The sequence below is a fragment of the Argopecten irradians genome, chromosome 14 (genome assembly GCF_041381155.1).
Source record: "Argopecten irradians isolate NY chromosome 14, Ai_NY, whole genome shotgun sequence".
NCBI lineage: Eukaryota > Metazoa > Mollusca > Bivalvia > Pectinida > Pectinidae > Argopecten > Argopecten irradians.
The window spans coordinates 12,066,893-12,084,307 of record NC_091147.1 but is presented as its reverse complement, the minus strand read 5'-3'; the positions used below and the strand labels follow the sequence as shown (position 1 = coordinate 12,084,307).

At 31.9% G+C, this 17,415-nt stretch overlaps 1 protein-coding gene, 1 long non-coding RNA gene and 1 pseudogene across 2 annotated transcripts in view; all 3 read right to left on the bottom strand.

Moving 5' to 3' along the window:
• LOC138307667 (uncharacterized) overlaps positions 1-4,709 on the bottom strand; it is a 60,023-nt gene extending 55,314 nt beyond the window's left edge. The window contains exon 1 of the mRNA XM_069248485.1: positions 4,659-4,709. The gene's annotated coding sequence lies outside the window, so the exon portion shown is untranslated. The remainder of the gene's footprint in view (positions 1-4,658) is intronic.
• LOC138307040 (uncharacterized) lies at positions 1,178-6,273 on the bottom strand (annotated as a pseudogene).
• A 2,010-nt stretch (positions 6,274-8,283) lies between these two features.
• Positions 8,284-14,518, bottom strand: LOC138307688 (uncharacterized). Its single transcript, XR_011206034.1, has 6 exons — positions 14,492-14,518; positions 14,008-14,097; positions 12,008-13,518; positions 10,949-10,988; positions 10,535-10,612; positions 8,284-8,755 (listed from the first exon to the last, which is right to left on the bottom strand). It is a non-coding gene; the product is annotated as an uncharacterized lncRNA (long non-coding RNA).
• Positions 14,519-17,415: the final 2,897 nt, after the last annotated feature.

Below are 17,415 nucleotides of genomic sequence, written 5' to 3'. Positions count from 1 at the left end.
AAGGTCTTTTTGCAGAATAACCACTCGTGTCATGCTTTGCTGTCTTGTAATTCTCCTGTGTATACTTACATATTTCTTTTATCCTGTGTTCTGTATTATTCTGTATTATGCAGCTTGTGCACACACTATATGTATCTGCAAAAGCTTTGTCATGTTTACGCTTTTTCGTTTATCTATCACCAGTCTATGTTTATGACACTTTGTCTTTTTATGATATGGTCTTAATATAGCTTTTTACGATCTCAAATGAAAATGCTTCCTTTTAACTCACACTATATTAGTGTATAATCTGTCAATTTTTTACCTTTTGCTATATATATTAGCATATATGTACATTACACTTATCTGATAGTGTTTTAATCCCTACCTTTAGTAACACAGTGTTTGTACAAATTCGAGTGTTCATGTTTAACTCGTCTTTTTTTTACCCTTTAATTTCAGTGATATATATACAAACCTATTCTTTTGATTTTCCACATTTTAATATAATCTTTGTGTTGTTAACAAAGCATACATACTTTTGTTTGTCTCGATAATAGCTCACAAGAGCTAATGTTGTTTGTAAGAAATATGCGACTTTTAATAAAATGTATTGTATTGTATTGTATTGTGTTGTATTGTAGAAGAAATGAGATATATTTTTAATTCCCCCAAAACCGATTTTACCAGCTCCGTCCTTATCTATAACTACAATGTATCTGCCAAATTTCATTGCTGTTAATGATATATAACTTGAGATATCTTGTTCACAAGGAGTCATGCTATAGGCTACGATGGAGCTACATTGTGCTAAAAACTAATATAACTTATTGAATTATTGCAGAAATGACGAACGGTAATGAGAAGCATGGTAAAATCCATCAAATGTACTTGTTTATGAAAATAAAAACAATAAAGCTTCAGCAATACAATATGATAATATAAACAAATTTCTATGAAATACATAAAAGATATGATATTATAAAACATACTGAATGTAAGCTGGGGTTTTCTCGACTTTCATTACCCGGCGTTATACTAAATATATTTTGCATTGTATCTTGCTTACATGAGTTATAGCATTTGGAATTTATGTAATCTAATTGACCAAGCAGCTCGCAGTGTGTACAATTGCATACATATTTCAGGATTTTTTCAAATCATATTAATCAAAACAATAAATCCGTTGTTATATTTTACAGATTAGCTGGTATTGACATGATGCACTAAACTACAAAAAGTACTAAACACATGTCTACGGAAAACGACATTTAAGCGCTAAAACGATATCACAGAAAAATATCAACTTAGTCTAATTTTCATACTTAATCGAATATTCCGTTGGCCTTACTTGATAAACTCCCCAAAAGTTCGCCGCTGTGAATCTATATACAGACGATAAGTTCCTGATTTCAGGGAAGAGTATATCCCCTTGTCGTAGTTCAAAGTTTCCAGATAAATCCAAAGTCTTAAAATAATTCAATTTTTGTATCTGTCTCTCAGTATCCGACAGCAATATCTTTTGATCATTTTGCACGTTTTTCGGTATATAAAATGTTCGTCCTTGGGAAACATAGACTCATTGTTTGTATGGACGAAAGTTACTATACTATACACATTGTACACTCCATCCTGCTGGATCTCAACGCCGCCATTCTCCAGAATCCTCACCTCGTTCTTATCATGTAACTGGAGCTGAAATTGGCTTGTAAAGGAGCTTGGATCTGTAAAGAGACATCCCAATGATATCAAAAGTGTGACAAAATATTTATATTTCATACTTAAAATTGTTTAAACATTAACTATATGTAAATCAAATACTGCATTATGCTGACTGTGTAGAAACGAAAGTGATATATAGTTGTGATGTTTTCCAGTATTACCGTCCATTTATAGTTAGTCATTTACACCGCAACTTAGATTACAATTTTAATATTATCACATTTATTTCATATCTCATATATTTTGCACTCCTGACACAATAAATAGATTAGAACAAAAACTGTATGGAAACTTTTTTCTAAAGATGCTACACAGCCGACAAATTGTAATTCGTATTTATAGAAAATTAGAAATTAATTCATCATTAAATCCTGAAAACTACGATGTGTCCTTATATGGAATGAGGTACTGATTGCACAGACAACAATAGCAATATGAATTATCATATATGTAGTTTTTGTGTTATAAGACATATACATAATATACACAAAAACATCAATTATTGTCCAAATGACATTATGGCGAATGACAGGTTCCAATTCCTCTGTCGGCGGAAGAAAATCTTTAATGAAACCATTATGATTCTCATTTCTACATATGTATATAGACTCGTGAAGTATAGTAGTACACGACTAATTTTGCAAAGTGGTCTAGAAGTCTGTAACAGAGACATGCTGATGTACCCACCTGTCAGGCCTTTGTAGTGTATGAATCTGTGTTGATGGTCGTGTAGACGCTGTCCACGACTGATGTTGAGATTTAGGTGTGGGGACCCGTAGATTTATTGGCTATCACCAACTGTCAATAATATCAAAATACATTTCAAATATTGTCTGGTACCGATAGACATTTCAAAGTATAGTATCATATTTGATATTTAATAATTCTCATGTTAATACATAATGTACTGTAATATCGTCTTATGTCTGATTTGGTTTGAGTAATAAATAAGGCATTTATCTAGTACAAATGACAGTTCTAATGTTCTTTATATGACACACAAACGGTGCATTATTCAATAACTGAATATCTATATGCAATGCATTTTCATTTATACTGTTTAGTTTTCGTTTATATCCAGTAAACCTAAATTTTAATTGTGTATGATGTGTATTTATATTCAATTTTATAGAATCTGTATCCAATAATGCCCATTTAAATTCTCAAACAATAATATTTATTCAATAGTTTGTATTTATATTAAGATTTTCATTTGTTTTCTATATGTTACATTTATATTTTAAAATATTCGTTTCGATTGCAAAAATAATTTGTTCTCCATTTTGAATTCATTGTTGTTCAGTAATACTTCACATTCACATGACAATATTCATATAATCATGATTCGGTGTTATAGATATCTCCAGTAATTCAAGTTACACAATATGGATGTGAAGTAAAATAGGATAAAAAGCAAATCGAGGCTATAAAAAACAATTTTTTTTTTCAGAATATAAATGTGACACAATGAACATTAATAACAAATGTATTATTAATGTCGATACAAATTATTAACCGCAAATGATTTTTAAATACTACTGCAAAATATTGAATACAAATTTTGAAATGTGAAAGATTTTAGAATCATTTAATGTATATGGAATTTATACGATATAAATAAAGAACACGTATGAGATGCCATATCCTAATTATACTTATTAATATCTTTACAAATAATAATAATTTATATGTGTTTCTTTTTTTCTTTAGTGCTAAATTTCACCAATTAACTATTTTCTACATACAAACTGTGTATTCTGTTGATAAGCATTGAATTATACACAGAATGCAACAGAATATAACGCAATACTTACCAAGTCTTATCAGATGAGGAAGTTTATGGTCCAAAACACTGCAGTAATATCGCGACTTGTCTGCATCCACGAGACCACCATTGTCTTTATAAAAAATTGGTATCCATATAGCCCTGTCTGATTTCGAACACGACTCGGTGTCACTGTTCGTTACCGTACGTTTCGCTAAAAGTGTATTGATAAGAAAACATATTTCAAAAAATCAATGTCAACACCAGTATTAAACATCCAATTTTATATCGAGTTTGGCATTTATAACGACGAGGAACTGAACCATCCGGTGACAGTTCAACCGAAACTCTCTTCGGATTGTTCATCAGGTTTCGCATCGTAGAAAATACAACGATCCATACTCATCATATACGCGTACAACTCGTGAGCGTACAGATTTAATGAACTCTACGCTGGTATAACGCTTGGTAACATGCGTAATGTAATCTATGAACACAAGTCTCATTCAATGTAATGTGAAGGTCGTTTAGCTGGAATACCGGGTGTCATAGTTTAGTTTAAATGGAAATCTCCACAACGACACTGAGCGGAAAATACCGAGAAGTCTAAAAATAGTACGGACCTAGCTAAGATTACAACATTGCTACCTTGCACTAAATATAGCATGTTTGGTTTACGTCTGTCTGGCATAGTGCCCGTTTCCTCACCTGACCTGCACGCTAAACGTTTTCTTGTGTATAACGATTTTGATATTGTATACACATGTAGTTATTTACTGTCATAAGGAGAATGTTTGTCACCTTTCAACAATAGAAGTCTCTACAAATTATCTTACTTGTCATTCTGAGCGATATTTATCCCCACTCCCAGAACAAAAACCCAAAAAACTGTACAGTTGTTAGCAGGTTTGTATATTACGCTTAAATTAAGGGCTTCTTTATGAAATAAACATTGAATTAATGTATACATTGTATATATGTAGCCTTGTAAAATACTAAACATATATAACTGAGACTATTTACTCTATAATACATACTCTGAAATACAAGACTAAACACATTATTTTAACTGTCCAAATTAAACTGAAATTCATATCATTAAATTAATATTTTAATTATCATTGATATTCTCTTTTATCTTAATATCAAACAAAACGAATGATTGATATAGCATCTGCATAAATTAACTTACCTAATGTATTCAGTTTTGTAATCCATATTCAGGGCGAAGTATATAGTACAATCCCAGTTATATCTTACATCACTGTACATAATTGATCACTGTAACCAATGGTGCAGGATATATATATCGGAGGATAGCGGGAGTGGCCAGTCATGTGTCGTGTGTGGCGTGATACCTGGATGATCATCGTGTCAAATGCGAATCGACAAAAATGTCTTGAACTAGAAATTAATAACCGATATCAATTCGAAAATCTACATTTGACTATTTGGTTAAATTTACTGTCCATAATGTTTCTCGACGATTCTTGTATTTTTTTCTGACAACATATCCAAATATATAAAAAATAAGTGTTGGCTGATTTGAAAATATTTTCTTAAACAATAGAATCGCATGTCGTTTACTTATTCAAATAAATATGTGGCATTATCTGTGTTTACATTGTGTGATAACTTGTGTTTTATTGACTAACTTAAGGGTTATCAACACGGTTCGTGATTCATATCGTTATCGTTACAATGCACTTGTGTTTATGTTGTCGTTTCAGTCATTGTTTTCGTGTTATGTCAATATCATCTCTGGTTTATATTTGAATAAATATATATCATTAATATAAAATGAAAAGTACTGTACAGAATACAGACGGAATTGTGGTCGATTAGGTAGTATTTTGACTCTTACGAAAACAATGTAGGATTTTTTTTATTTAGCAGGATTGTACCGCTGTTGCTATTGAAAAAACATAATAGAACCTTTCCCTGCCTAGTGGGTGTGACAACAAAATCACAACCCGAGGGGTAATCCATGAACGTCCAACCCGACGCTTGCCGTGGGTTGGACATTCAGGATTTTCTCCGAAGGTTGTTACTTTGTTGTCACACCCTAATACATGTAGATAGGGAATGATTCTTTCTCTCCCACATACAAAAGAAAAAGAAGAGATAATAGCCTAAACCAATATTTTCACCACGACATGAACATTGTTTCATTGTCTGCACATCAATATCAATGACGTCATCGACAGTGCACGCCACGGTCACACCGCATGAAGTCATGACGTCACGTAATTGTCTTCAGGTTCAAAAGGTTAGCGCACGCAATCTGTTATACCTTAGGGGTTGACAGAGAAATCTCCCATGGCTATAAACGGTGACAAATCAGTGAATGGTTGGAGAAAATTCTGTCTTTTATCGTGTTAGACAAAAGACAGCTCACACGCGCTAGACAATGTCGTGACGTCATGAATAAATGTAGCGACAACTTTTGGCAACGTCATTAATGTTTACGCATTGAGACATTACTGTGATGACAGTGTTAAAAATTAACTGAATATTCGCACTTTTTCGTTAAATATGAGAGAGGAGGAATCACACAGGGCTCCGCCAGGCTGACCGGAATATCCCAAGGTACATGTCTCGTTTTGACCAGTCAAAATATTTCGCTCGGCTTGAGATATACAGAGTGGAGTGGAAGATTGGAGTGACAATCCACATATGAGTTGAATTATCCATCCTTGACAGAACCTTACCTGATTATAGTTCCCATATACAGACGGCGTCACTGACACTGTCCTGCGCAGGTGAACTATCTTACATGTAACCCCAATATTGCTTTTAGCAGCCATGGTATAACCTTGTGCAGTTTGAGTGAAATAAAGTGAAAATCGTTATCATTGATGCAAAGATCATAACTCAAGTTTATTTCTATCACTCTAATATATATATATATCCAGTGTGTTATCTAATTAAGTGTTTATCAAACACATAGTTATTGGATGTCTTTTTGATTTGTTGTAAAATGTTTATTATGTTTATGACATAAACTTATGTATAGATAGGTAACTATTGCTGACGTACGAGGAACACATCTCTGATGTGCTATATTGCCTTTTCTACCAGAATACGCCCTTTTATTCCAATTTCCAATGCAAAACAGACATTGCACTTGAATATCATATTATATCGGTGTTGCGAATGGCCGCGATTTTAAACTTTGACGTGAGCTACTTTTTTTTCTTGTCTGATAACAAATTCTAAATGTCCTTACTGCGCGATCGCTGCACTCTTGTAATTATATTGTAATTAGATTGTAATTATATTGTTATTCTATTAATAACTGTATTGTATCTGTGTTTGTGATGGTGTTTGAATGTTTGAATACTTCACGCTTTCCCACTCGTAGGATAATATACCGACTCGAAAAGTGCCATGATTTACGCATAGCAGTTGTCTACAGCACACGACGAAATAGTGACATGAACCTTCATTATTGATATACATTTACCTAGGGAATCGTGCATTTGTTTAATTTTGTAATAATACGCGATATGTTCTGGTGTTCTAATTGATCTCTATCTCTATCAATACATTTATTTTGTTTCGGAAACATATTGGGCGTTTAATAAATTGTAAGCTTGTCTTGGTTAAATCCACTCACACCAGTACCGTAAACTGCATACTACAGAGTGTAAGATTATTTTGATCACATGACTTTTGTAGAAATACATGTATTTGTGACACTTTTAATTTCCCCTCTATATACACATGTATATAGCTGAAAGCAGAAATCCTGCTCATATGTGACGCTTCTGTCTACTGAGACAATCATGTGACGTCATATATAGACTATGACGTCAAAATTACCTGTGACGTCATAATAGTGTTATTACACATGCGTCTTACGATATTTATGACATGGCTGGACGGGTCAGTTATGTGATAATAAAATAATCGATATATATAGCTTATATGTCTAGGTGTTACCAGTGTATGGTGTTGAACAGGGTGTCCCATAAATTATGTTACACTTTCAAAGTTCAATATTTTCTTTAAAACAACACGTAAGGAAACAGGATTTCATCTCCATAAAGCCTGCAATCACACATTTCGTAATTTGATTAACAAACAGCTTAACAAACAAATCTAGTTAAATTTAGCAACAACTTTCACAAAAGAAACATATTTAAAAAATGCGGTTAAACAACGTTACGCTTGATATTTGAGCAACCTTTGAACAGTAGCATTGAAGATTTGTTCTTATTTTTCATGCCAAACTAATGCATTGGGCAATATTTCCTGGTGTTGGTGATTACTTTCTGTACTTCTGGTAATACTCACCCAAAAAAGATTTGATTTGTTGAGAACTGGGACATATGTGTAAAAACCACAGTTTAAATATAAAATTGTTTATAGTGCCATTATAATGTCATCTTTACGTGCCAATATCTTAAAAGTGATGACGTCACTTTGACGTCAATTGGTTTCCAAAAGAATCAAATTATTATTTCATATTATGCATACAATAAAACGTTTAACTGCATTTTTCATATACCAAAATATCTTTTCTTGTTGCTCATGTATGTCAAAAATTATAATATTTTGAAAGTGTAACCTGTGGGACACACTGTATGTTTATGTTAAGATATACCTGTTTGGATAATGACACAATAAAAAGGACAGTAACATTTGTATTATTAATAGTATGTCTTTCAATAGTGTCTCCGAAATATTAGATTATATAACATTGATGTAACATCAATATCTGTTGATGAATCTAAATGTTCCTGTTATCACACACATAATTATACATTTATATACACAAATATTTTCTCTTTAAGTAAATAATACAAGTCGCATTTCACAACCTTCAGATTTTATTGCAGCTATTATTTATAACATATATTACAATTTGAACATTCCGAAATAATTTGAGTATATTGGTCCGTGATTATACTCATTCATGTCAGCCTCAGCTGATATCCTCAGATGCGTCTCAACTTTGTCCTCGACATTGAGATAGTTTGTAAGACACAGGAAACTGGTAAACGAGTCAGATATGCCATGCGTGTTTCCATGGAAACGCCTTAGTGCCAGTTTGGATATATCGTCATTAAGCAGTTCACTATTAGATTTGACTATACTATGAACGCCCATTGGCAAACGTCTCGTTGATTTACTAAATCTCAACGTTATAAAAAGAATAAATAAAATACACTCCCTTTCCCATATGGTTGTCCACTTTGATTTTTGTTTTGCCTGGGAGCAGTGTTATATTCCTGATGAAGGCAGTGCCATAAGGATCGCTTGGATTCCACGATATTGAACCATCTGTAAGGCATCAATAATAATGGGATAATAAAGAATAAAGGAAAACATCGATAAAAAATCCTTTAGGTCTTGCACCTAGTCCCAACAATATATAACTGGTATGTCAAAGTTTGTCTGTGATAATCATACAATGAGAAAAAAAAGAAAACAATGGGTTCTAAAAAAATGAAGAAGATAATATTTCATTGTAAGTGTGTTTGTTGATACTGTTTTCCTTGTAAATTTTGTTGCATCACATATGACAACAGCTTCATAAGAATAGTTCATGTTAAAAAAAGCAAACCAACTCAATATTTTTGTTTACGTTCTATGAACTTAACAGTTTTAGTTTAAATTTTGATTTCAAACGTTTGTTTGTGAATTGTTTAATATGCCGGTTGGCATCTACCTAGAAAACATTAAAATTGACATCTCCGAAATTGTACACACGTCGTAGCCCAGTTAGTTCACTACGTCATTGTGTGTCAGTATCTTGTAGGTAAACATCACAGCTAGTTATATATATATATGTGCCACACTATATCCATATACTATATAGTCGAGTCTGTCTTATGTAACTTCCAAGGGACCGTTACAAAAAATTCATATAAGACAGGGAGTCACTTAAGACAGTTCAAATTCATCTTTAACTGTCTTTAAAATTATTCTTCATTATTAAGATATCATAGACAATTAACCTGATTTAAAAAAAAAACAAAAAACATAATGATATTTTTTTTGATAAAAACAACAACTGAAAAATGACTTTTTTGATAAAAAATCATTTAGTCCTAAATTACAAGCAGATGCACATATATTCTTGGTTTTAAAACTTTGTGCAAGAAAAAAATTATATCTGGAGGGGGTGTAATTTTGGGGTAAAATTATCAACCAATTTTGAGATAATTGTAGATAATGTATATAAGCTATTGACCATTGGCACTTCATACATTTTTGTACCTACTATTTTGAATGGTAGATTGAATATTAAGTTCATATGACAATACAATTCATACCATTTGTTTGCGTAGATGTATAGGATAGATACATCACGCAATCCAATACTTACTATGTAGTCAGTATATTAAACTATACTAATGAGAAATCATATTCTTACAATACGTTCTTTAGTATCCATATCTGGGAAATACTTTATAAATATCAATATAGATGACAATATAATAATAACTATCTATCAACAACTACTGACGTATAAATTTGTGTTGTATTCCGTCAAAATGATTCTTATGAATATGTTCCACAACTGTGGAAACGTTGTTTCTTCTAACTTTAAACCCCGAACTTTAACCCTCCGGAAAGTGTAACGTCATTCCGGTACCTTTATCGGAACGACGTCACACTTACGATACCATAACCACCGCATTGCGCTAACGTATTTTCCGTTGATAATGGCGAAGGTAAGTATTCTGAAAAAAAAATATTCCTATGTCTGGTTTAGTTATTTGAACCACTGGATTTTAAAAACAGGATACCTGGAACTGTTTATTGAGGTAATTATCTGTTTCCACTCGTATTCAGGTTTTTTTTAGTGAAGGAAACCTTTCTTGCTCAACAAAGTAGCGTCTCATTTCAAGCGAAACCAAGTAAATATAGTTTTGTTTGGAATTCAATCTATAAACAAGCGTTTGAATGATTTACATAATAAATGGATAGTATTTTACATAACAGGGTTTATTTCAGAGCTGCACACGGTAAGCCGTTGTATTATAAGAGATACTAACCATATATATCAATGTATTAATATATTAAATATGTAAATAAATACACGGATAAACTTACTTATTAGATTGATAGAGTTACTGTATAAATGAGCTGAGAAATCTCGGTTCCTCCACCACTGCATCATCGGACTCTTCTCTGTATAAAAAAAACAACGACTAGTTTAACCCTGTATGGAAATAGTTTGATAAATAAAAAGAAACTACTTTAAACTGTAGTTTCCCCCTCTGTTTAAAGTATATATGCACATAAATTCAAAAGGAAAGACAACAAAATTAATTTGCTTCAAGGAAGATTTAAACTGAATGAAAATATATTGTTTATTTAATGGCTATACATACTGTCAAGGGTCATTGTTTCTTGTGTTTGTGTTATTGTGTATAAGAAAGTGTTTTTACACGTTGTAATTACATTTTTTGTCTGATCTTTTTGTCGTTTGTGTTGGCTATATAATATGTTTAAACTAAAACATACCTTCATGTGAAGATGAGTTGTTAAATGTTTCATCCAACATCTGTAACAAACAAATAAAAACTGAAATAATTTCACTCACATACGTACGCGTAATAAGGAAAAGTTATAATATTTAGTCAGATATGACACAAAACGTTATTAAAATACCAGGTTTTCCGATATATTGTTGATTTCAAGGGTTTTTGTCATACACGTTTATAGTATTAAATCTCAGATTTTGACTAAATCTAAAAGAACCAAAGCTGAACATTAACCCTTCATACTTGAAATTTTGTATTCTTACATTTATAACAGTAAGTCAGATTGCCCTATTGGTTTGAGTGGCCATTACAGGAGGAGTGTCAATCCCCTAACCCCCTCCCCTCTGCTCCCCTTCCCAATCCCATCTCATCCATAATGTTCTTTGTCAAATTAAGTATATAATATGCAAATATATTGCTCAATGCAATATAATGAAATGATATTTTTCTTATATATTTTTGGCACCAGATGACCTTTATTCTTGTACAGTTCACATTTCACAAAATTAGGTCACTGTGACCTAATTTTTGACACTAAGTTATATTTTTCAATTTATTTCATTTTCAACATATCAATGGATTATAATTCATGAAAAATCATTCAAAATATCATTTGGTTCCAGCAAAACTGGACAGAAAAAATGATCCTCCTATTTAACCCCCAAACTTTCATGGGACTCCGACCTGACCTGAATCATATGTCATATCATAAAATCCTAAGCCCCGGGTATCTGTAAACAAAAACATGCTTATCAGTCATGGTCGCCAGAGTGCCCAAATTGACACTCCTTATTTACATATAAAATATTTTAAGAGAAGAACACCTATTCATGCGTAGAATGCACGGATGTACGTTATAAATATACATATAGTATATGTAAGAATTGCATCACGGTATGATACACCGTGGGAATCTAAAGATAGAATGCCAATGAAAAAAGAACGTTCTCGATTCAATGTATTATGGTTATGTACCCGGGATACGTATGAACTGTTTCTCTAGTTACAAAGCATGCCTATATTTGTGTTACCAACTCACCCTTATAAATGTTTCCTGAATCCCATGGTAGTCATCAACACAACACAGTCTGCTTCCATTTGTGTAAAACAAAGAGTCATATAAAACGTTGTCATTGTCCTGAATAGAATCGCCAAAATACGGACATGGCAGGCAGATCTTGTCGTCTGGTATTTTGTGTCCTGGTTCACTCCTATATGTAAATAACTAGTTTCTGGTGAATCAGAGACAAGGGCAAGTCGTATTGCGTACAAACACAGCAGTGCTAACAGAGATACAACATTCAATCCCATCGATAACTTCAGTGCCCATTTCAGGCGGATATAGCACTTACTCTTGGTCACATCCTCCATCATTGTATATTCCCTATTGTCAAACCTTAGTGTACAATAAAATTAGACGTATTACACATTTCTTACGAATGTCGCAAAGTTATTGTATTGACTAGCATTGACTGGTATTGCCCGGTTCATCACAAACCTAAAAATAGAACACGAGGGAAAACCAGAATTGTTCAATTCGTGGAAGGTATTCCCAGTGACACAAAGGATATCTAGGTCACATACATGTCCTTCGTGGCGTGAATTGTGTAAAATGTACACTTATTCAAAATGGAGTAAAATACACATGAGCAGATATGCAGTAAATCATTATCTTTAATTCATATGTAATTTTTAAATTCTTAAAATACATACACGTACGTACATGCACCTTTTCAGAGTGAAGCGAAATAAATATGATGTTATGAATTACATTATGATTCATATGTTTCTTGTTTTGTTTACTGTTAAAAAATTGATACCCTATTGCAAAAAGAATTTGATTTCAATTAATATCTCAAATTAAATTATTATGATATTACTATAGCATGATTGTTGATCTGAACCTAAACATAAATTACACCGATTTTGAAAGTCATACATGTACTATTCTTTACTTTGTTCAGTACACAGCTTTGGGTCACATTTACAAAATATACAAAATATCACGTCTAATAAATACAATATATATATATTAATATTTCAAGTACAAGTTATGCATATGTGTGAATTAAAATAAATGTTAAATATCTGTGACACACATGCCATATACTAATTACTTTAATTTAAACATGCCAAAGAAATTGTTATGAGGTAAAGTGTCATCGATATGGGTAACTTTTCCTAATCTATCAAAAGAATATGCCTGGACACACAGAGTGTCAGACGCTTTTAAATATACAATGCCGCCGAGGTAAGAAGTCTGCCGTGTGGACATGTGAACATCTCCGAGACTCGCTGACAATAACTTATTCCCTCTATCGTCCAGACAGTTCCCTACCACACTCCCATATTTCATGACGGTGTGTATTATCGTTTGTTTTCTTTTGATTACAGCTTCCTTATAGAAGTCGAATGTGACCAAAGAGTAGACAAAATAGGTGCCGGCTCCCTCGGAGTCAGGGACAGTGAGTTTCCGACTGTCACCAGGAGATAGGGTCAGATTACGTATAAATGATGTCCTGTGTCGCCGTGTAGTCCAGTTCAGTACAGCTGGAAATTATCATAAACAATATGATTAAACAGTAAAAAACACATAGTTTAGGCGTGAAATAATGCTAGCTCCCCGAGCCATACCGTTTTTAATTTTGTCACTTATATACCAATAATTTTGGGTGCGCAAAAGTATTGTTCTATCCTTGTATCTACATTAACGTCTACTGTATGGGGCAGATGACGATTCGATCATTGAAGGAAATTTGTCTTCCGAATTAATTATTATTATCATTTTTGTGAGGAAGGGTTCCTCATTTCCAACATAATTAGTTTCTACTTTCTGAATAAACCTAATGGTAGAAATATCGATTTCAATATTTCAAATTTTCATATTGCCATTCCAATGATAAAACGTACCGAAAAAAATCCATGAAACATATGTGATAAAATGAATGTAATACTCAGGATAAATTTCAGGATACTTTTCGTGTGGGATATGTTTTCGATATACAAAAACGTGGTAAGTGACTAATGATAAATACATACGTATGTGGTTGTTATGGGTGAAACACTCAGCATAAAGATGGGCAGCATAATTGCGTTCGCTCCACCATTTAAGTTTGTAATCTGAAGCTGCTGCGAAAAGAGGGAAACACAATAGGTTGGAACAAATGATAAAACATGTTCTATTGGACTATATACTAGGTAGTTTTCTGAATTTATGTAGTTTCGAAAAACAATTAAAACAGGATTAATATAAACTAATCTATTATTAGTGTTGTAATACAATGCACCGCATCATTTCTTCAATTACTTCTTTGAGATCAAATGTTTGATATGTAGGCTTACACACTGCTAAATCAAATGTCGATTTATGATGGATTAGATGAGAAATTTAGCATCGTACGTTTAGATTTACAGTTATTGAACATTTCTATCTTGATAACATCATACTAATTAATAAGATATAATGCCAAAATCAATATCGAATTCATAAGTTAAGCTTTGTTGTTTTGATACTGTTACTTACTTTCTTCATAGAAACATTGATTGTTTCTCCGAATGGGCAAGTCAACTTCAATAGTAATCAAAAAAGCATAATTTACTTCAATAATCAAAATTATATCATATATAGAATGATAGACTAAAATTGATGCGTATAATAATGCAAATGTAGTCATTAAAACAGGATGTACCGTATAACAAGGAATAATTAAACATATAGATTCACTCGTTTCCACCACGGCGAACCTATTTCGTCGGCTTATATGGTTCTGACCGAAACAACAAAGATTACATATTAAATGGCTGACATTATTGACTTTTATATTTTTGTTTCCATACTACTAAATATGACCTTCTGTTTGATCGACTTTTTTTTCATTCCTGTGTGGAAACAAAAATGGTTCGAATAGTCGACGGTATTGTTACGTCACAATAGAGGTACCGACATTGCCTATTGCTTAAGAAAAAAATACCCCCTTAAGAAATTAATTCATATGTACATGAAACGCATTTTATATATCAAGATGTCTGAAAAAATAATAAAAAAAATCACTAATGTCACCATTTTTTTTTGTGAATTTTTGTGATGTGGATTCACAGTTTGCATTTTAATCAAGAATTGTTGTCACTATTTTTTTTAATTCACAATAGAATTAAAACAGCTAGACATTGTTATATATAATAAGTTATTACATTATTTGATCGGATAAAACACGTTTTAATGCACGATTAATGTTTCAGTGATTTTTTTCCCAAATCAATACGTAACGTTACGCTATATATTGTGACGTCACAATTACGACACGTTTAAGAAACCGTATAGTTTTGTTATTCAGTGTGCTATAATTATGAATGAGATAGTCAGATTTAGTATTGAAACAACAACAATTTAATCATATGCCAATGCAATAAAAAACTAGTGAAATCAATGCTTATATGCTTCCACATGCTATACCGTGGCAATGTATTTCGTTATCTGTGAGATAAATATGTGACATTGATTATTTTTTTTAATGATTAACCTTTTTTTGGGACTTTCTTAAATACATGTATTAGTTTTTTGCAAATAACAAATATTAGAACGATCACACAAAAATATAAAATATATTTAATACTTTTCTATGAGTATAAAATCACATAAATAACTTTTTAATAAATGCGGTTCGGTATCATGGAATTAAGAATTAAAAATTTATTTTGATTTTGCAAAATCTATATTTCCGAATAAGAATTCTTATTTATTCATATCTATAACCTGTATTTTATGGAATCTTTGTTTGACGTGTATCTTAAAACTACCTTTATTATGCATCAACAGCACCACCTTTTCAATTCTTTATTTGCTTTAAGTAACACTTATCTAAAATATGATATTCAGATTGATTTTTTAGATATAATTTCCTTCAATTATGAAAGAGAATATATTATTAACATAGTATAAATATTAGTGATGTTTTATAGATGCTTATTTAGAAGTAAAATTACTTAATAATATGGATAACTGATTCTAAAACTGTATAAAAAAAAATAACTAGTCATGATATCGGATGGCATTTTTAGAAATAAATGACACATATATTATGGTCTAATTCTATTTTTAAAGCTGCTATAAGATTACGTGTGAGATAAATCAGCTTAAGCCATTAAATAAAATTATTGGTGAGTTTACCTGTACCTACCTCTAACACAATTGTCCTGTATGTCCGTGGCATTGTTCAGTACAACACAATGCACCACCACCACGGTAGGTAGTGATGAAGGTATCATATAGAGTAGTGACAGCCTCCCGGCCGTTAACACTACACGGTGTACACACTACGGTATCCCCGATACCAGGCTGTGAGCTGACGTCCACCGTTAGTAGGTAACCCAGATTTCGAGGCGAAATATTAAACACAGTGTTGTTAATATCAGTAGGATGTTTCCTATAGCACTGAACTTCAAAATCTTCCTGGTTTTATGGTAAATTGTATAGCGGGAATAACTGACTTCAGTACCACCATCCATGTTTATTGTTGTCGATATCTAGACTTTAAAAACCTAGAAACACAAATGTTTCGCTTCTGCTAATCGTATTGGGTATTTCCCAATGTTATTTTTCCCCCCTAAAAATTGAGGTCGAAATAATGATGTCTTATTTAGTTATCCAAAAGCAAAAATGTTACTGTTCCGGTGTTTTTCATTTTTTCGGCGAGAAATGGGAAAACTATACATTTAAATAAATGACGTTTTGCAATCTAGAAATCAATGATTCAATTTAGATCAATACAGTCTTTTTCCTTTATTATCGTTTTCTATGATATCTTTATGTTTTTTTAAACGGAAAAAAGCCATGATATTTTATCAAAACAATTAATAAGGTCTCTCTGTTTTTTAACCTATGCATAATGTATTTATTTTCAAGGAAAACCCTAAAAAAAAACGAGTGTAATTTGGTAATTACCATAAATGTTTATGATGTTTCTATTTTGTTTTCATTGTTGTTTGCATTACTTAATTAGTTTAATCATTTTTAAAAAATTGGCAAAATTCTCTAGCACTTAATTTTTACCAACATCAGATACCTGAATTGAAGCCAATGTTCTGCTTATTTCTTACAGATTGGATAATGTTTAGAATATCCGGTAATAAGTGTTATGTATTCATGCCCTACAATGGATTAGATTTCATTCACACTTAACATTAATCGCTCCAATATTTTTCTCAGGAATAACAACTAGCACGAATAACTTATAAAAACAAAAAGACTGAATACCATAAAAAACAGATCTATATGTCTTTTATTATACAAAAATTCAAAGTATTCACATTACTGCTTGATTGGACAAGTAAATCATAATCAGGTTAATATACTTAGATATATCTTGAAATATTATAAACTACATCAATGAATAATTTGCATAAGAGCAATCATTTTGTTAAGTACGAGACGTCAAAATATCACCATTT